The sequence below is a fragment of the Cynocephalus volans genome, chromosome 5, assembly GCF_027409185.1.
Source record: "Cynocephalus volans isolate mCynVol1 chromosome 5, mCynVol1.pri, whole genome shotgun sequence".
Classification (NCBI taxonomy): Eukaryota; Metazoa; Chordata; class Mammalia; order Dermoptera; family Cynocephalidae; genus Cynocephalus; species Cynocephalus volans.
Genome location: NC_084464.1, coordinates 129,171,015 through 129,191,591, shown reverse-complemented (window position 1 = coordinate 129,191,591; position 20,577 = coordinate 129,171,015). Strand labels below are relative to the sequence as shown.

Genomic DNA, 20,577 nt, shown 5'->3' with positions numbered 1-20,577 from the left:
TGATTATATATTTGTTATCAAAATAAATTAAAATATTATTTTCAATTTACAGAAGGATAGTTGTATAATAAGTCTCATAGAAATTGTTTTGTAAGTTGTTATGACTGTAATATTCACTAATGAATAAAATACAGTGGACATAGGTCTTCATTGCAATTATAGTTTAAAGGTTTGGGGTTGCGTTTATATTAATGTAACTTAGATAAATTATTTCAATATATTTAACAACCATTTTATTTGTAAGTGGAAGATAATATTTTGTTGGCCCAGAGAAGGTGGTTATTAAATTCGAAACTTTCTCGAGAAGTCTTCATCAAGATTTGACTAAAATAGCTTATTTTGGGCAGAATTTTACGTTTTGGGGCTTTGTTCAATCAGATTCATTAGTTAATATTACATTCTCTGTCATATTTCATATACTGAGTTAAGTGGAAAATTTATTTTCAAATTCTGTACAGTTGCCTAAATTAACGAGCTTTTTATAGTACCATTTGATGAGAGGGAAGGTGCTGTAAACAGTTCTATGATGTCATTTCCATTGTCTCAAGGGGACAAAATCAGACTTCCCTGAGCCAGCATGATTTACGTGGCCCCTATTCTCACCTCTCTTCCCAACGTTCCCACTCACCCCATCACGCTTGCTGGTGAATGGCTAACGTTCCTTTTGCAGTCAGAGATCAAACATTAAAATACTTATTTATATTATTGTTTCCAATGAGATGACATTATACTTGTCATTTGTTAGGAGCCTTATTTACTGTTTTTAGTGTTTTTAAGGTCAGACCTTTGATGCATGCAAATTAATATTTTTTATTTCGTTCCTGTTTTTATCAGGATAGCAAGCACGGGATTATCGTTTGTTGCAGACTTACTGTGTACCAAGCCTCATGCAGAGCATTTGGCTGATGCTCCCCAGTATATTTCTGGTGGCAGTCCTATGAGCCAGGCTGTATTATTCCTGTTTGACAGATGAAAGACCTGTGTTTCAGAAAGGAGATTACACTTGTTCAAGATCACACACTAGACAAAGATGGTGCCAAGAATGAAACTGGGTTGGTCTCACTCCATTTGTATTGTAGGGAGCAATTATAAGCTTTATAAGTGTTTTATTTTTCCCTAAGATCTGCCTGTTTATTGAAAGAAATAGAATCTTTCATGGATTAATTTGTTAGGCAACTGAAAAGGAAAATAATTTTATTTCATGTAATTTATATAATGTTTTGGATTGGAACTTTAACATCAGACTATTGATAAAATCATTCTATTTCGGAAATTTGTTAATTAAAGTTTTATTATACTCTAGGATGTATAAAATATTGGCTAAAAATTTCAGTATTTTATGATAGGATTACTTGCAATCAGGCAAAAATAAAACACTGCTTTTCAACTTTCATCTTTGTGTTTTCCCTTGCTTCCTTAAATATTTAAGATATTTGCTCTATGTCACTTAAATTGAGTTTTCAGATTTTTAATCTATAAAATGTATGGTAAAATCAAATAATCTCCCAGTTTCCTAAAAAGCAGAGAATTCTGTGAGATTGTGGCTGCTCAGAGCATAATGGAGAAGACATCAGTAATATAATACACTTGTATCCCTCTTTTCTTTTCTGCTTCTGATTGTTATTCATTGGAAATTTTTTCAGACAGCAGATGTATACTAAGGTGAAAGTCAATTCTTTTTTGAAAGATAAATAAGGCATTTCCTGCCTGAAATATATGCCCTTTTAAAATATAGCTTTAAAAAAAAAATAGATACAGTGAGTATTAAAAAAAAACACACCACTTTCTTTTGTAGTTACAGTAAATTGAGTGCTTCTATTTTGAGGATTAGATATATATAATTCTAATGGAAATAAGGCTTATATACTGCGATTCATTATCTCAGAGCCTTTGGTATAACAGGCAAGGTTGTATTCAACACCTTCATGGTAACAAGATGTGTCAGTGAGAATGGATACACATGCATGTAGTGTACTTGCATGGTGATTAGCACATATATTCTCTCTCCAGCTCGCGTCACATACTGAAGAAGAATCCTGGGCAGTGTCGGAGGAGAAGTAAATTGGAAAACATTCTTGCTTCTCCTGAAGCTGAGCTTCACATCATAATTTAATTATTTGTGTCTCAGATGTTGGGATTTTCTGAAATGTCAGTGATTCAATTAGTCAATACTTATTGATTACTGACCCCTTCTTTAGTACAATTCTAGATACTGTGGTTTGAAGTAGTACAGGATATGGCCATCCACAAAATGACCTGCCTTTTTGAGGAGATAGTGAACACACAAAGAGTAATTAAACAATAGACAGCAGGATGAGGGTAGCTACCATTTTTATTCAGTACTTACTTTATGCCAGTCTCAGAGTTAAATGTTTCATATATAAAATATAAAATATAAAATGCTTCATATATAAAATAGGGACAAAAACACATCTTCTTGCCCATACCTAAAGGCTTAATTCATGTGATGTCATATCAAAAAGTAGCATATATAAAAAAAGTATTAAAAAAGTGATTAAAATTGCATGAGTTCATTGAAGACTCTTTCAGATGTGTGTGTGTGTTTGTATCTATGTATCCATGTTTGTATGTATGTATGATATATATAATAATAAATGGGAAAATTAGCTTAAAAACCATGTTTATCTGACTTCTTAAAGTTTTGCATCACAAAGTATTTGCTCCAGTTTTGTATGTCTTTAAAAAAAAGTCACTTAGCTTATATTTAGAGATCTACTTTTTTCCCTCACCATTCTACATTCAGGGCAATTTTTTTTTTCTTTTTATCAGGTAACCTTTTACCCTTTATCATATAAACAAATTTTGTCTCTGTGTATTCATTCAAAACTTTTCCCCCGTTTATCTCCTGTCCACAGGGGTACAGCAAAAGCTGAGCAGTACAGATAAAAGTCCTCCTTAGGAATGAGTGGTGATTATTCAATCTTTTATCCACCCTTTCTAATCACAGTTTAATTTTGTCGAATCTGGCTGCATTCATTCTACATTTTGGGGTATCACATTAGGTTTTATGCTATTTTGGTCGGCACACGTCTCCCATTGTTAATATATTCAGCATAGGAATTCTAATGTAACTTGAAAACCGAGTGTGATTTTGCTGACTAAGTGATGATGGGAGGGTTTCTGAGAGAGGGAGTAATATTGGTGGACACAGAGGTGATGGTATAAGTAACATTCACCTTGAGGCTATCGGTCAGGATATAGCTGTTCACTTGTTTAGAGTAGAGGATTTATATGAGGGAGTTGGGCTTCCTTTTGGGTGAAAAGAGTGATGTAGTATTGTTGAGACATTAGACACTGAAGAAAAGAAATTTATTATTGTTGTCTTTTCTGTGCAATATGTTTTTTGAAACATTAAAAAAGAAACCAAACATATTCCATGTGTGCCTCTCAGCATTCTTGCAGGGCAGGTAATATTATCTGCCTTTTATCAATAAAGAGCCCAAGTCTGTAAAAGGGGAAGTGAGGTGGAAACCACTTTTAAGTGATAGCATTAGGATTTGAATCAAGGTTGATCTGTCTCCAGAGCTTATTCTTCTAGCTATATGCTTGGAAAAATAGACAAAATTGCAGATGTTTCTTAGCTTAAGATCTGTCCTGTTTATTTCAACTGAACTTACGAGAAATAAGAACTTTGCCTTTGTATATGTTGTCAAGCAGCTAAAAATGCAAACAACTCTGCTTCACGTAATTTATGAAATGGTTTTGGTTAAAACATTGAACAGCTGAGTTTCTATTTAAAATTTTTATTCTAAGGGAGTTTGTTAATAAAACTTTTATTGTACTATAGATTTCACCTATATGAATAATCTTTTTGTTGAGATCAGGTCATCTTCTATTTTTTCATTTGTAGTCTTTAATGCTAGAAAACCTTGCATTACTCTTATTAATGATAACAATCTACCTGCTGATTCTTTTTATTTTTATATAGACATTTGAACCATTTGTCTTGCTTCACTGTCCAAGATATGCAGAATAACATTAAATAGAAAGATAGTGGACATCTTTTGTTCATTCCTGATTTTAAAAGGAGTATTTATGAATTTGCATCAATGAAAATAGTGATTGATGTAGGTTTTGGTAGCTATGGCTTTTCAGAATAAGAAAGATTTCTTTTATTCAAAAGGTTTTTTCTTTGAAAATTTGCTAGATTGAACATTTAAAAAGAAACATGATTTTTTAACATCTCCTTTGAATTCATAACAATGTTTTTTCCTTTGGCTCTACCATTTTAATTTCATTAACAATTTTGATGTTCTACTTTGTTCTAAAGGTAAGGACCAATTTACAATTTATAACATAGGTTATCATAAATTGTGTAAAAATATTTGAGAGTTAGCACACAGCTACTTAAGGAAGATGGGGTGGTGTTGGGACGGAGGCATAATTACATCATGGGCATTTTTTCTTGACATAACTATGTTAAGTTTTAATATTGAGATAAATAATAAGTAGATGGTTTTAATCGTTCTTGGGTATGGCTTAGCACACCATCACAAAAGACCATCTCTATTCTCAATTTTATGTAGAATTGGCTTTTGGCGAAATATAGTGTAGGCACTTATGGAAAACTGGGTCTTGGTAGTAAGAAGAGGCTGTCTTGGTGTTACTAATCATTCATTGTTTAATTTATATACAGTACTTTCTTATACCTTTCATTGTTAAACAAATAATTTGAGGTGACTTACCTCTAAGATAATTATGCAAACAGCAAAGAGAAAAAAAAAATTCCTGAACTGCAAGAATAGAAATATGGTCACAGAATCAAGTTCAAGACAAATAAATCTAAATTCTCCAGCTCATAAGACTTACGTTGCTGTCCTAGTTGACCCTCAAATTAGATGCTAAACTTCCTGGCAACCAACTTGAAAAGGAAACCTTTAATTAGTTACTTAATTTTTATTTACTCTTTTAAGGGAAGCAAAGCCTTTCCTAGTATCAAGTTCTAAAGCTGCAGGCAAAGAGAAAAGCATAGAAAATAAAGTGGTTCTTTACTTACTTTAAGTGGGTGATCCCTCTGGAGTAGCTTTTTCAAAAAAAGGTTTGCTTCAGAAAAATTAAATTATGGATTTTCTTACAAGAAAATGAATTTAGCCTTGTGCAGACATAACTTTATTCTAAATGTGCTTTTTGTATTTACTCTTTGCTTACTCTACAGTTATCTATATTGTATGTGATGAATTTTCTTTGAGGCTGAAATTTTTATTATGTGAACTGGGGCACTGCTTCTCCAACTACAATTTGAAGTCAGAATTCTCTGGGATCTGTGGACGTTTTTAAAAATTGCATGTTTTTCTTTTTATAAATCTAAAATTAATAAACATATAGTTAAGCTAATCTTGATGATTGAGAAAGAATTCAGAGGCATTATTTGAATTTGTGTTTATGTTATACCTGTGCTAAGTTAAAGTATGAATTGCGTCACAGTTCAGAGTACAAATGAAGGTTTGGCAGTAGTTCATGTAGAAAAAAGTAACCATGTGGCAGATAATACGTACCCATAGGCATGTAAAATTTATAGTAAACTATGAAATACTCGTTGATACTACTGCTTTTTTTTTAACCATAGATATTGTGCAGCTCTTAAATTTGTATATATTATCTTGAAAAGCTTATTAATAATAAATATAGTAAATACCCAGAGAAAAGTTTTTATTAAGCAGCTGTAAATTTTTCCTATTATTTAATTTTGCAATACACTATTAAATTGATTGATCCAGATCCTTTTGTGTTTCATATGTGATGATTAGTTTTTCATGCTATTTTGTGAGATGTGTCTCCCTCTAAACCTTGCCACAATGTTGACACGAAGAAAAAATGTTGACATGAAGGAAAAAAAAATTATTGGTTCATCAAAAGCATGAATCAGTGGCTAAAAATCACTGTTAAAGACAAATAACAAAAATGATTACATAGGCTCAAATGATGTTTCATTGTGATCAAAATCAAAAGAATCAAACCTAGAAATGAAATGTAAAATATAAAGCAAACAAGGATATGTCTTTTACTATTAAACCAAAATTTGTAATTTTGATTCCCAAAAAATTATGTATCATGTTAAATAAGTGAATTTAAATTTTGTTGATATTGTACATTTGTGTGAGTAAACTCTCACCAAAGTAAGTTGATACTCAGATACATATCTGTGCACAGTTTAGGTTAATCCTGAAGTCTGTGAGAAAGTTTTCTTTTTCAAAGATTGGTTGGTATTTTACTTATGTTTGAGAAAACACTGAATCAGGAATTTACTCTTCAACTGCCCATAGGGAATTAACAGAACGTGCTCTCTTGCCATTTGGAGGTTTTTAAGGTAAAAGTAATAATGCTTACCCAGTTACTGGGTCTTCTACAATGGGGAGATTCCATAAGGAAATCAGAGTACTTAGACTGGTGCCTGAAAGAAAGGTTTATCAACAGAGGAAGTCTTGAAACCGTATCTGGTTGCCATGTTTATGTTGTGAGCCCTGAGGGTTTATTCTGGCAGTTTTGACCAGTGAACTCTTAGCCGTTTTACAAATTTGATAGAGAACCAAAAAGTAGTTTACTCTTAGACAAAAATGACGTATGCAAGGAGGAAATTTTAGCCACTGTTGAAATCTGATCCTTCTTGAAGGTCATCAGAACAGATCTATTCAGAATTCAATTCTTCGGGCTTCTGTACCTTCCTTTTGCTCAGCTCTTTAACAGCTTGCATCTGTGCCACCACCAATCTTTTCTGGTTTTATTTTGGAGTGGGGCGACGGTAGTTATTTAACCTTTGGATTGTCCAATACTGATCTTGGACAATAAGAAAGGTGGGTAAAACCACTCTTTCCATTCCTTCCTCTAAGGAATGTGATTGTGGGGCCATTTCTATCTGTAAAAGAAGCATCAGAGGCTCTCTGGTATGACTGGTGGGACCTTTTTCTAAATCTACGGAAGTCCTTATAAGCTCAGTCCTTTCCTGGAAGCCCACCAGGGAATTTATCTGCAGTAATTTATCACCATGAACTTGTTTGTTAGATTTTCATTTATTATTTTCATTTTTTAGATAGAGAAGGATATTTTTGTGCTTTTCTGTGTTCCAGGAAGCAATTTTAAGCCAAAACTACTCAGGAGAGGATAATCACAATTGTGTTTCCATCAGAATTAGTTCCAATTTTGCCTCTCCAGATACATATGTCTGTTGTAGCGTCTTGTCAATTTTTTCTTCCCCGGAACACGTTGTCTTTTAAATTGAATGCTGATCAGGATAAATATACAACACACTCAACAGGGAATTTTGGTTTTGTATTTGAAAAAAGTTAATCAGTAGACAGCTGTTCAAATTCAAGATATGTTTTGTCGGGGTCAAGAGGTGAATATGCTCGATATATCCAAACTAGTTCTGTGTGCAAGGTTAAGTGGCTTTCATCCAGCTGCAGACAGAGTCTGTTGTGGGGTCTTGGAAATCACCCAAATTGTTAATCACTATTGAAACAACATTTTGGTTTTAAAAAAAAAAAAAAGGTAAGAAAATTCTTAGTTATAAAGCTAGCCTTATATAAGTTAGAGGTTTAGAATGAACATCATCCCCCTTGTTTCTGTAATATTTCTATCACTTTTAGTAATAAAAAGTTTTGCAGATTGCTTATGTTCCATAGTAATATACAGTGCAGAATTAATTTGATAAAGTAAATTTACTGTGTTATATTTTATTTATAAAATATTTAAGATTTTTTTGAAAAGTTTTTAAAAAGCAAAAAACATAATAGCATTATGGAATTTATGTGTGTAAATATATATGCATATGACTCACAAATGTATTTACAGCCAAGACCTTTCCTCTGAGAAACAGATTCATATATCCAACAGCTACCTGACATCTTCCTTGAGATGTCTCAACAAAATTAATGCTGTACTTCCTTAGATGGTATTTGTTATTGTTTTTGTCAGCATTTCCTATATTTGGTGAATTTCTTGCCTTGTGAGTTCTTGTGGCTCCAGAAAGAAGTAAAAAACTTACCTTTTCAGCGATCCTCATTTCTAGGATATTGACAGGTGACAAAGTCTCCACCATTTAGACCACCCAGAGGAACATTGATTAGGAAGCTACTGAGTGCAGAAAGGGGGCATCATGAGGATTTTCTTCTGCAGAGAGTAGAAACATAGATATCCAGGGAGAGCAAAGTGTAGGGCCCAGCCTGTGTGTTGGGAGCAGTTGTCTGTATCCAGCAGTGGGTCTCGACTGGAGGAGTTTCGGATATATTTTGCTCATTCTTTGGGCTTCTTAAATGTCTTTCAGTAAGGTTTTGTTTGTGGGAAGTGATACAATGGATTCTGCTGTTCACAGTGAAGAACTTGAGCTGACCTTTTCCCTAAACTTGATCTTCATCCAGTGTACCATTGCTAGAGGAATGGCAACACTATTTGGGTATATGAGCAAGAAATATAGTGGCACATTCTGGACACCTGTCTACGCGGTCTCCCTTATCCACTTTGCTCACCACCTCATTACCCATCTGTTCTCCACATTGTAGCCAGAGGAATTTCCCAAAATGTAAGTATGATTTAGGACAACAACCTCCACCTCCCCAGCTTAAATCTTTTCTATGTCTTTCTATTACACTTAAGATAAAGACAAAACTTCTTATCTTTGCCTACAAGGCTTCCTTGATCTGTTTACTTTCTGCATCTCCATGTTCATGACCCATTCTCTCCTGTCCAGCCAAACTTTGTCTTTTTCATTACACTTGGCCCTGTTCCAGGTCCTTTGCAGAAGTGGTTTCTTCTGATTTTCCTTCTTTTCTTCAGCAAGTAACTCTCATTCGTTCTTCATGTCACAGCTCAAACATCACATTCTCAGAGAGAGCTTTAGACCTTCCTGATGATATTGTATGCCCCATCACATGATCCATAGACATTTAAAAATATTTAAATTGTATTATTCCTTCACAAACTAAATGTCTTATCCACTTTCATAGCCAGTGTAATATGAGGATACTTCAAAAAGTTCATCGAAAGATTTATATTATCTTTGAATTGTATTTTTTGATGAACTTTTTTGAAGTACCCTCATAGAAGTTAAAGCAGAGGATTTTAGTGTTATTAGATTTGGATTGAATTCTGAGCAAGTCACCTAACTTTTTTTTAATGTACAATATTTAGCACCTTACATACTCAGTACCTTTCTCATTGGAGGTTTGGTGAATTGAATAAGATATTTTTATTGTTTTAAGCCATTTTACTAGTTAATTTATGGTATAATCCACCATCATGACTTCCACCGATGGAGTACCTGCTAAGTGTAGATCACTGTGCAGAAAAACATCATGAGAGGTAATGCCCTTAAGAAGTTTCCTGTTGAGTTTGAGAAATTCTACACATTATAACAATACAAGGTAGGAAATGTAAAATTTTTTAATTCCCTAAAAAATAGTGTAATCAAACATAAGAATTCATGAAGAAGGTAAGAATTGAGCTCCCTAGGGGAGAAAAAAAGAATACAGGCCTTCTAAGCACAAAGGAGGGGTAAATCAGGGCCAAAATGATTGTATCATTATGAATCATGAATTATGAGTTCATGAATTATAGTTTGTGGCAAATAAGCATTGCAAGGTTTCTGTGGATCTGGTTTGTAATGATTTGGAGTGTAAGAGAGAATGAATGCATGGTTTTTACTTGTGCCCAGGCATGCAGTTAATTGCTTCAACCAATGGAATCGTGTTGTTTCTGGTAGATGTATGTCACGATAAATAGACTAATCACTGCCAGGTTATGGTTCTTGCAGAGTTTAGTACTGCTCGTAAGATATTTCAAAGCAATACTTCTTTTTTTTTTTTTTTTTTTTTTAATTTACATAAACTATTCTTAGGGAGACACTTGATAATATTATAGTTAGAAGAAGAAAATGTTGAAGACATCCTTGCTTGTGGTTATTCTCAAGGGAGAGTAAGTTAATCTTGTTCTGTATACTTGAGATGTTTTCATTTAGCTTATGAGTATTAATGAAATACTGAAGGTACATCTTAATAGTAAATTGAAAAATGTGAAAGTAAAGTCTTTGAAATTATTGAAAGTTCCCTTTTCTTTAAAAAGGAAAAACCACTACCCTCCAACCCAGCCCCCAGCCTTGAGTTGGGGGAAGTGGCGGGACCTGTGCTTGATTGCTAGTCAGAGATCCAACTGTTACTTGTTTTGGCTGAAGCTATCTTCTATTTTAGTTTCTACAGTACACCCCAGAGAGAAGCTTTAAAAACTTAGTGTGGGAACTAAAACTCTGCAATTTCTCAATGTTTGTGTTCACCCATTGAGTCTTAAGTTAGCATTTACGAAAACATTAAAGTACAATCCTTAGTTGCTCTCAGGGCAAAATAAAAAAGCATGTTGGAATGGAGGTCACTTGCATCCTGCAGCTTTTCTAGTTATGTTTAAGATAAATGTTTTGTTGGAAGAGTGTCCTTGGGCAGTTGTGTTTTCTAAGAGAAAGTTGAATTAATTGTCTGTTAACAATCAGAGAAGTACTTGCCTTCTGTCCCTTTCTTCACCATTGGCCAGGATGGCATTTCATAATTGACCATGTGTGTTTCGGTGATTTTTTTTTTCTTTTTCTTTTTAAAATAACAACTGTATTGACAGCACTGGAAGTAGAATAGCTTCTCCCAGAAAACACCGATATGATTCACTATGATACTTTGCTCCTTAAGTATTGGGAACCACTGATTTTGTTAGAGCTGTTAAATTAATTTTGGGTCAGGGACTTCAGAGGGATCTCAGGTTTTTCTTTTTTAAAAAATTTTATATCAAAACTTGAATTATAGGAGATTGATTGTCTTGTGACCAAAAACAACGATCTCAACCTTTCAGGTGATGACATCATTCTCTTTTGCTTTTTTAATTCCTGGGACCTCAGTTTCTTTTTTCGTATTTGAATGGTTTGTGAAGCTACCAGGGAAGATGGAAAATCAACATAACCTCATTTCTCTACTACCCTGTTCTTCCCTCTTTCCCCTCATCTTCCTAGACACTCACTTCATCTCTTTTTCTCCTTAGACTCTTTTATTTCCCCGTACGTAATCTCTCATTTTTTTCTCATATTTTCTGCTCTCACTCCCTTTTGCTTTTCTTTCCTTTGCTTGTCATAGGCCTTCTAAGGCAGATCAGTTATCCAAAACAAGCAGACTGATCTTGGTTCAGATAGTACTTTATAAATCAAAAAGTAAAAACATTTTTTACTTTGATAGTTTCCACTTCTATAATCCCTGTAACAACCCTCTCAAATAGTCTTTTATTATGTCTAAGACACTTGTCCATCAGTGAAGTGGCAGAGAGGAGAGGTTGGACTGTTGGGTAGGTCGTAGTGGCACCGCCTGGCTGTTTAATTCAGGTTTCTGACTTCAGAGCCCGAATTCTTAACCACGTCATAAGCAGGAATATGTTTTCATTTGGATATCAGTGGAATATATGTTATTCCTTACTTTTGAATATTTTATGAAGTACCTTCTATTGTAATTAGGAACTTGAGTGTTCCTTAAAGTTTAATAAAAGAAGAAACTTGCTTGGTTGCCAGTTGAAGTGCTCCTGTGACAGATTACCTTTGAACCTGAAAACTCAGTTGTGAAGTTCTCTGTTCAACCTAAGTTCTTCTCTAATTGACCATTACTTGCCATTTACGAATTCAGATAGTTACCATTGTTAAAATGGTAACGGTTGAATAGTTATAACTATTATGTGTTTTGAATCAAAATAAGGACTAGCTGTTCTTCTAGTATGTTAAAATAGAATTAAGGTACCTTCAGACATAATGTGACTATTGGGTAGAATATTTTGACTTAGGGAATATCCATTTATATGGAAAATGTAGAAGCATTGCACACTCATACTGTACTGACCTTCAGTTCTGGCCTTCTGTTATTGACAGGGTTACCTTTCATTGTTTGTTCCAATCTTGTTCTTTTGAAAATGTTAAGTGATGATTACAAAATTGGCTGCAGGACAAAGACTCTTGCCTTTTGGGGTAATGCAACTCTGATTGTTCTCTTTCAAGTTGCTTTTCCTATTAGCAGCTACTTCTCAAAACACCTAACATAAAAAAGCAATGCAGGTTGGCTATCCATAGAGGAATGCCAGGATTTCAGAAAATGGAGAAATCTTGCATCAGAAGTTCTTAAACTTAGATCTATGCATCCTTTATAATTATTGGTGAAGTGTGTGTGTGTGTGTGTGTGTGTGTGTGTGTGTGTGTGTGTGTGTGTGTGTGTGTGGTGTTTGTTTCTGAACGTGGAGGTGATGGGAAGGAGTATTCTAAATTTACATCAGTTTGAAAAAATAGAGAGGGAGGGATAGAAACAGGAAGGAAAGAGCTGGGAAGAAGGGCTACTCACATTGGGATGAAAGTGATTTAGGCAGAGTTTTGAAGGGAATGGTTAAGAAAGGATGTGAGAGTTAAGTGCCACTGAATGAGAGTTTTTAAGTGTTCTGCTCTTTAACATTGTTATCTCATTTTTAACCTTTGAAAATGTTTTTTTCATACATTCCCTACTTTAATTCTCTCCACTATTTGGTAGAGAAAAGAATAAATACGTCCAAAGGGACAAATATTGAGGACTTACTTGTGAGGGTACTTCAAAAAGTTCATGGAAAAATAGAATTCAGAGATAATGTGAATCTTTCCATGAACGTTTTGAAGACCCCTCACGTTCTTCTAATCAGTGTGCCGTAGCACATCATGTAGATAATCTCATTTAGTCCTCACACCAGACCTCAAGGGTATAGGTACTTCAAGATGAGGAAATTAAGACAGAAAATAGTTAAATTATTTGCCCAAGCCATAAAATGGAACAAATATGTGGGAAATAGGGAAAATTGGAGTTCTGAAAGATCCTGGAAGGAAAAGAAAAGCAGATAATAAAATTAGCCATGTGTAAAGAGGAAGCAGATGACATTAACCTTTTAACAATCATTGCATAGGTTTTCTGTGTCAAACAGATGAAACTGAAAATTTTGGTGGTCAAAGTAAGGGCCACGCACTTGCTTTTGCTTTTCAAGATATAGTAGATGAAGGGGATTAAACTATAGAATAATGCTTAGCTCAGTTCCTAAATCTTAACATTTAGCAGATAAACTCTGAAGGGAGACTAGTCTCCCAAGAAGGAAAAATGTTGTGCTAATTTTAACAGAAACCTTATTTTTAGTTTGTTTTATGTATTGTCTGAGGATTTTAGAAGCTATTCTCTGAAATCAAGAATTTTTTTCTATTTTCAATGTAAGTTTCGCTACTTGGAACAAATACAAAGCCCTTACTCGGGGATTAAAAGATTTTTTTTTCCTGCAGAACGTGAATGAAACAGTTTACTATTTTGCCAAGTCAATGCAAGGAATATTTTAGGGAGACTAACGTTGTTGGGAGTAGAATCCTGCAAAGATGCAAGTTCAGTCCTTCTGTTTTTTGGAGTTTTGGGGACAAATTTACTTTTTCTATTCTGACATTTTTATAACGTGTGCCTCAATCTGTCTTTTAGAAACAAACTGTATGAAGTGTGGGGGGGGGTGAATTCCATTAGAAGAGAAAGCATTATCTTAAGAAATAATAGAATGTGAAAGCTTGGAGAATTAATAATAGACCGTGCAAAAAAGTGAGGGCACCGACGTCAACCTTAGCAAAATAATGGAATTTTTTGGTGGAAATGATCAAGATTGGAACTTCGTTTAAAGGCATTTCAAATTTTGTGATTTTCTTTTTCTTTTTGTTCTCTTTGAAAACACAATGCTGTTTTTTGAAATCCTTCATTTTTGCTTGCCTGTAGTTGAGTTCACTAAGAGTTTACAGGTGCACAGTCCCTCTGTTAGGTGCTGGGAGTGGGGAGCAAAGAGATGATTTCTGATCTTGAAAAGCTCACAGTGTAGCTGGGGAGATGCCCAGACCGATGTGGTATATTTGGTACATGAGAGAGCATTGTGTAAGTGCTATGGGAATGTGGAGCTGGAAACACAAATAGCCAGTTGTCGGGTTTTGTTATTAAAATATTCAGCTTCAGACTGAATGCTCCAGACCTTGTTCTAAACTTTTGAATGAACAAAATAGATAATATCCCAACTTTTCATGGTGTTTGTCCATCAAGTAAACAAATTCAGTAAGTGGCTAGTGCTATGAAGGATATAACAAAAAGTAATTAATATGTTTGAAAGAATCTTTGAAGGAGCTACTGTAGTTGACAGACTGAGGAATGCTTCACTGATACATGATGTTTGAGCTGAGACCTTAATAATGAAAATAAGAAGAGGAAAATTCAATGCAAAGAGACTGAGGCAGGCATAATTTGAATTTTTAAAGGACAGAAAGAATACTGCTTTATCTGGAAGTCAGGGAAGAGAGAGGGGTAAGAGATAAGGTGAGAGAGGAAGAAAGGGGCGGATCATATTGAAGCTGAATGGCGAAAGAATTTGGATGTTATTCTCATTGAAGTTTGAGGATGAGAAAAGATTAGTTATGTGTTTTGAAAAAATTAAGCTGGTTGCCTGTGGAAACTATTGTAGGGCTGTTAATGTGGAAATCATGAGACCTGTTAGGAGACTATTCTGGTTGTCCTCTCAGGATAAGAGCCGTAGTAAATGTGAAGAGAAGTTGGATGGATTGAGGAGATAGTTTGGAAGTAGAGACAATAGGAATTGCTGGTGAATTTTAAGAGGAAAATGAGGGAAAGGGAAAAATCAAACTGATTCCTAGGATTTTAGTTGTAACTGAGTATATGATGTTGCCACTCATTCAGAAGAAGAGAGAAATAGTGATGGGGGGAAGAAGCTTGAAAAAGGAAATGAAAAGATGAGAGAGATTGTGAAAAACAGGGTAATGGCATTGCCCTCAGCACAAAGGTAATAGCAACAGAAAAGCTTAAAGACATTAATTTTATAACAACAACAAAAAAATCATACCAGATGGTCTGGGACCCAAATTATGATTTCAGTTTTCACTTTTCTGTCTACCCAGAGATCCTGATTATTGTTGCCTGGGCATGAAACTGTATTACTATACAATGTCTTTAGTTTTTTCACACCAACGGTTTCTGGCATGTTCATTGTTTCTACTGGAAAACCTCACTCAATGCCAGGAACTAACTGTTTTGCGCAGTGTGTTGGTACTTTGGTAGCTATTCAAAATGGTCTTAAGAACACACAAAACATACTTTTCTTTCTAGGATAGAATACTCCTTAGTCTTCTCTACTCTTCTGTTCGTACATGGTGATTCTCTGATTCTCTGATGGTGGGAGACTAGACTGGAAGAAAGCCGTGTTGATGGTTAGTTTATGTCTTAATTTGACTCTGCCACAGAGAGCCCAGATATTTGGTTAAACAATATTTCTGGGTGTGTCTGCGAGGGTGTTTCTGGATGAGATTAACATTTGAAAGGGCAGGCTAAGTTAAGCAGATTGCCCTTCGCAATGTGGACGGGCCTCATCCAACCCCAAACAAAGGGTGAGGAAGAGAGAATTTGCTCTGTGCCTGACTGTCTTCGAGCCAGGACTTTGGTCTTCTACTTTTGGACTTGGACTCGGATTGGAACTGACACCAGTGGCTCTCCTGGTTCTTGGACTCAGACTCGGACTGGAATTTATACCATTGCCTCTCCTGCTTTTCACGCCTTCAGATTCTCTTTGGTCTTGACTTTTCAGCCTCCATAATTGTTTGAGCAACCTATTCCTGATAGTAAATCTTTCTCTCTCTCTCTCTATATATGTTTGTATATATATTTGTATTATGTAATAATATGTAATATATATGAAGAGAGATTTATTATAAGAAACATATATGTGTGTGTGTGTCTCTGTATCTGTATATGTTGCTTATTGCTTCTTTTTCTCTGGAGAACCCTAATATACCCTTTATATTTATACTAGCACAGAAAAATTCAACTTTTTTGATTTTTATTCTCTAGACATCCAGTACCCCCGTGAAGAGTTTTGTTTCTTAACATCTTTATGTATGAATGAGCGAAGAAGACTCAATATAAATAAAAGCACCAATAATGTTCTCATGAGAGCAGGAAGAAAGGAAGAATTATGTATATTAAAAATCATGATTCTTGGGCCGAGCCCGTGGCGCAATCGGGAGAGTGCGGCGCTGGGAGTGCAGCGACGCTCCCGCTGGGGGTTCGGATCCTATATAGGAATGGCCGGTGCACTCACTGGCTGAGTACCAGTCATGAAAAAGACAAAAAAAAAAAATCATGATTCTCCATATGTGGCCCAGGGACTACTGTAGGGTCCCGAGACCCTTTCAGGAGATCTGTGAGGTCAAAATTATTTTCATAATAACTCTAGGATGTTGTTTTTCTTTTTTCTCTCTCATTTTCTCTTGAGTGTATGGTAGAATTTCCCAGAGGCTACTTGATGTGTGGTATCACAATAGAATGAATGAAGAAGTAAAAATGAGAATCTAGCTCTTTTCTGTTAAGCCAGACATTAATAAGATTTGCAAAAAATGAAAACAATTCCTACCTTCTTACTATTTTTTTGAAAATATAATTATGTCTTATAAAAATCTGTTATTTAGGCTAACATATAATAGGATCATTATTATTAATCTTAAATAAATATTTTTGAAATTTCTGTTTTAATTTCTAATACGGGGGTATTGATAGAATTCACAGAAGCAAAAGCTCTTGATGTTGTCATTATTTTTTAAGAGTGCAAAAGGGTCCTGAGAATAAAATGTTTGAGAACCATAACTCTAATAGAAGGTTTCTCATATACACAAAGGGGGCTCTGACAAAAACGTTAAGTGTGTATGTCTAAACATTATACTCACCCATCAAGTTATATGTCTGGAATCAGCATAGACCAGGTCCAATTATTTGTTTTATTTTTGTTGTTGTTTTGATGTTATCTGATAATTCATCTCATATATACATAGAACTACTACTGCCTTAGCTGTTATATGTTATATTCTAAGAACTAGTCTCTTTGTCTTTCTCATTTGATGAGTTATCCAATTAATCAACTAAAAAGATTCATTGAACTTCTCCTCTTTGCAAGGCCCTTGTTTGATGGCATGCCAGTTATCAATTCATTGCCTCAGTGCTCCAAATCTACCATTCATTACCTGCTCTGTGATTGTGGAGCTGGACCCTTTAAACATTTCTCTTTTACAGCTAGCATAGTGTTAAGCTTTGTCAGTAGAGGGCACTGGAAGGACGTTTTAGAAGGAAGGAGCTTTTATTCCTGGTTGAATTGTGCTTCTATTTTTGTTTCCTCTTGCTGGTACTGCATGGCTGGCAGGGCAATGTGTATGCAGTGCATGTAAGCCCTCAGTGAGCTTGCAGTCCCATACCTGGCCTGGTGACCACCTTGCTGTGGTCCACAGCACACCCAGGCCTCATGCTACTCTGTGCATGGTGAGCGTTTCCTGCTTCCCTAGTAGCCGTGGACCAGCTTCAGCCTGAGTGATCTAGCAAACTTCTCCATCATCCAGTGGCTTCAACCACCTCTTTAACAAGATCTGATTCTCAGCAATCTCCCTTCCCTTCCACATTTGTTCCTTCCTTGGGTACTCTGGTTATTATTTAGGGTTCTCTTTTAAACTTTAAAGTTTCTACCCTCTTACAGGTATAATTCTTTATATTACACTTTTATTATTAAATATACTGTGAGGCGTCTCTCTTCTGATTGCGCTCTGAATAAATCAAGTGCTTCTTAACAAAACCCTTCTGAGGGAGGTAAATGATCCCCCTATAGATTATTTAAAGTTGTACAAAATAAGTCGACCATTAAGGGCCAGAATCAGAAATCTGGAAACCGCGAGCCAGTTCCGGAAGAGAAAACTGGCATAGTGTTTGGCGAAAATAGTGAGGAGTCTGTCAGATCAGAGAATGTGGTTTTTGAAGAGAATAAGTGAGAGGTAAAATGGCCAAAGTACTTTGGTGCAAGATCATGAAGACTGTGAACACTAAGCAGAGAAATTGAAATTTCTTTCTCAGTTTATAGGGCACATTCAATGGATTTTGAGTAAGGACTGACTTAATGAAAATATATTAGTGTACTAAAGTGTACAAAAACACATGTACTTAAAGGAGTTGTGGAGTGAGATACGGGAGCCTGTTTATCATTTATTTTTTTCTTTGCAGCTAATCCTACTTCTATGTTTATATGTTATTTCTAGAAGTGTAGCTTAAAGATAAAAAAATTTATTAATATAAAAAATCCACAGGGCATTGCCTATTCATCTATATATGTTTATGAATGAGGGACTTGTTTCTTTGGCTATTCCTTTTAATACAAACTGCCATTTAGTCTAAGTACTCTCTTTCTCTCTCCTTTTTAATAAATTGAAATAAGTACCTGATTTTTGTATTGTGTTTTATTTTTTTGAATCCGAGATGCTTTTAATCTGTACAATGCAGAGTATTTATTTTTAAAAAGCCAAAAACATGTTTACTTAGTAACTATTTATCACTATTTATTTGATGTTCCTCATGTAAGATAATATTCATCTAATATTTTAATAACAAAGTACAAGTCTAATGCGTGTTTATCATAGAGCATTCAGCAAATGTACATATGCAAAAATAAGAAAATGGAAGACAGTTACAGCCCCCCATAATACACTGTTCAGATTTTGCTATATATTCTTTTTTCCCAGCCATATATACTTATTTATGTGTGCATATGTGAATACACACACATTTACACAAATGTATTTATTTAACATAAATATATATATGTATTTTTTAAATTTACTAGTTTATTGTAAAGTATATTACAAAGGATACAGGATATAGATGAAGAGATACAGCGGGTGTGGTGTGGGGGAAGGGATGCAGAGCTTGCATGCCCTCCCCGAGCATGTCACCCTGCAGGAACCTCCATGTGTTCAGTTATCTGTGTGAAGCTCCCTGAACCCAGTGTTCTTGGGTTTTTACGGAGGCTTCATTACATAGGCGTGATTGAAGCATGGACAACTGTTCGGAAATGTGATTAGGCAATAAGGATATGATCTAACACTAACAGGTTAGGTGGGGAAACCCAGCAAGGCCTGTTTGTTTAGATTTTTCTTGGCCTCTCTGTGCAGCATTTCTTCCTTGGGGCATGGGGCAGGACCCTCCTGAAATGGGGGTCTTATGACCTACACTCAGACAAGGTAGGTCAGAGAATTTCTTTTCTATGTGAGAAAAAGGAACAGGTGAGGAAAGGGCGGGAGAAGGTCAGAGAGTAGTATGAGCCAGTAACCATGGATGAAAACCAATATGTAAATATCTTACTATCACAGCCCATCCCCTGGTTTTGAACACAGATCCCTACGGCAAAAGGATATACAACTCAAAAGATAATGGCACATTACTAGAATCCCATTCAGTCATTAATGGTTGATCCAGTTCGTTATTATATGAATATATCTCCAAGGGTGAGGTCGCTTAGGTGTGTGGTCTTTCATTCAGTCTTTTCAGGTTTCAAAAGCAGGAGTGGTCTGGCAAATATAAAGTTTCACCCTTTCAGCCACCTGGTATAATTGAGCTAAGAGACAATGTCATCTCTTGCTATGAGCCTCTTTAGGGGTGCTAAGGTACTATTGGAATTCCCTCATTATAAAACTAATTTATCAATTTTTTTACCCTCAGCTACTATTTCTTCTTCTCTCTATTAATACCCAAACCTTTTGCCTTTGGAAGGGACAGTGTTTTTGGCCACTGTGTTTGTCTTGATTGCAGGCAGCAATACTAGTTTAGCAAGTACCTCCCCCTCTGTCCACTCCTATGCGTATAGGATAAGGTTACATAGACACAGAACTGGTGGGCTATATTTACCACCAGGCAATATAGCTGTATTCACTGTTAACCCCAATTTTGCCAGATGGGATGAAGGTACAATCCACCCCAATCAGGCCCTTAGGAATTCTGACATAAAGTTTAAAAAGTTACAGGTTATTTTGTTTTTTTGTTTTTTTTGTTTTTTTTTGTTTTTTTTGCTTACAAATCATCTCTGCTTCCAGCACATGTAGTTGCAAGACCTGGTCCTAGAACCACTGCATCAGGTAGAGAGGGGAAAAAAGGTTGAGGTGATATGGGGAGGAAAGAAAACAAACGGAAAACAATATATTCATAGTCATATATCAATATCCTTCCCCACCCCCTTTTCCCCAGATTCACTAGGAAAACAGGAATATCTACTGGGGACATACATGCCTTTAGTCCCAGTGGTGAGTGTGAGCACACACACGTGAAGGCATAAGCCAGCCCTTCACACCTTTATCTCACCCCATTCTAGACAACCAATATTTTACTTGCCCGTTTCATTTCTCTATCAAACTATTACTCTGAGGAGGCTATCTCTTTGTCCATTGCTGGACATTGTGGGCTGTACAGTGTGTTCCTTGGTCTGAAGAAATGATGGTCGGCCATCCGAATCTGTGCAATATCTTCTGTTCTGGTTTTTCTGTAGCACTCTGAGCACTTGCATCTTCCACTGGGTAAGCAAAGCCCAGTCGAGAATCGGTGTCAATTCCTGTCAAGACCCATTTGTAGCACCTTAGGATTACCAGCATCAGTCTCACTTGCCAGCTATGTTGAGGGTCTTCGCACCAGGGAATCTGCCCCATAGCCATTGGCAGTC

The 20,577-nt window shown here is 35.5% G+C and overlaps 1 protein-coding gene and 1 non-coding gene across 7 annotated transcripts in view; both read left to right on the top strand.

Annotated features, from left to right (window-relative positions):
- PTPRK (protein tyrosine phosphatase receptor type K) overlaps nt 1–20,577 on the top strand; it is a 558,957-nt gene that overhangs the window by 178,191 nt on the left and 360,189 nt on the right. The gene's annotated exons all lie outside the window — the stretch shown is intronic.
- On the top strand, nt 5,739–5,844 carry LOC134379399 (small nucleolar RNA U13). Its single transcript, XR_010023794.1, has one exon. It is a non-coding gene; the product is annotated as a small nucleolar RNA U13 (small nucleolar RNA).